We start from the raw sequence: 1,215 nt of genomic DNA on the forward strand, positions 1-1,215 counted from the left end.
CATTAAATTTTATCTTGATTTTAATTCAGTTTTAGATAAAATTACAAATTATATTTATTTCACATTCCAAATTAATCTAATCACACTGCAAATACCATTTTTTTTTTTATTATAAATAGATTTTTTTAAACTTTGACAGGTTAGGAAGGCACATTTATGCTTTGCTCCAGGGGAAGGCGTCTTCGTGCTTGGCGTCTCTTTATGAATGTTTGTTGCTTTTGGATTAGTGTTTCTCTTGTTGAATGGACAAAGGCACCTCCCAATCAACACCTAAATTTTAGAAAGAATAATAAAAAAAAAGATAAGTATTGTTTTGGTCTCTAATGTTCAGGATCAGAATCGAAATCGTCCCCCATAATTTTTTATTTAGAATCATTTTTAACGTTTTATTTCGTATTAAAATCGTTATTTTAACTTTTTATGGACAAAAATACTCTTTACCACTACCAGCATCTTACTCCACCACTACCACCACCTCCCTTACTCCCATCAAATACTAATAATCAGATTCAAGAACGCCAATAATAACATATTCAAATTCAAAAACAACAACATCAAATTCAACAACAAAATCAACACAAAACAACAATAAAATTAATAAAATAATAAATCAAAATTAGAATCAAAAGCAAAATCAGAACCAGAAACAAAACAAAAGCAAACGCAGAAGCATAAGAAAATGCAGATGCAGAAGTAGAATCAGAAGCAGATGCAGAAGAAGAAACAGATGCAGAAGCCAAAGCAAAAAAAGAAGCAGATGCAGAAGCAGAATTGGAAGCAGATGCAGAAGAAGAAGCAGATGCAGAAACCGAAGCAGAACTACCGGTGCCACTCGTGCCTCTTCCCCTTCCGTCACCGCCTCGCGCTTCGTCCTTTCTCCTTCCTCGCGCATCTCCCTCTCTTCGCTGTTTTGCTTCCCCGACGGCAGCTCGTGGGTAAATCGGCAGGGACGCTCAGCAGCGTGGTCTCCCTCCAAGGCCCGATGACGATGCGACGGCGGCGGCGAGCCCTAGCAACACCAACGCATCTCCTTTCCCTCTTCTCTTCTCTCCCGTCGCAGTCCCTCTCTCCTTTCTTCTTTCTTTCTTTCTTTTGGAGGTGGGGTAAACGGTGATTCCCGACGGCGACGATAACAGTGGCTCCAAGTTTCGCAGGCGCCGTCCCCCCTCCTTCCTTCTCCTTCCCCCTCTTCCTTTCCCCCTTTCCCCCCTCGGC

The sequence above is a fragment of the Arachis duranensis genome, chromosome 4, assembly GCF_000817695.3.
Source record: "Arachis duranensis cultivar V14167 chromosome 4, aradu.V14167.gnm2.J7QH, whole genome shotgun sequence".
Classification (NCBI taxonomy): Eukaryota; Viridiplantae; Streptophyta; class Magnoliopsida; order Fabales; family Fabaceae; genus Arachis; species Arachis duranensis.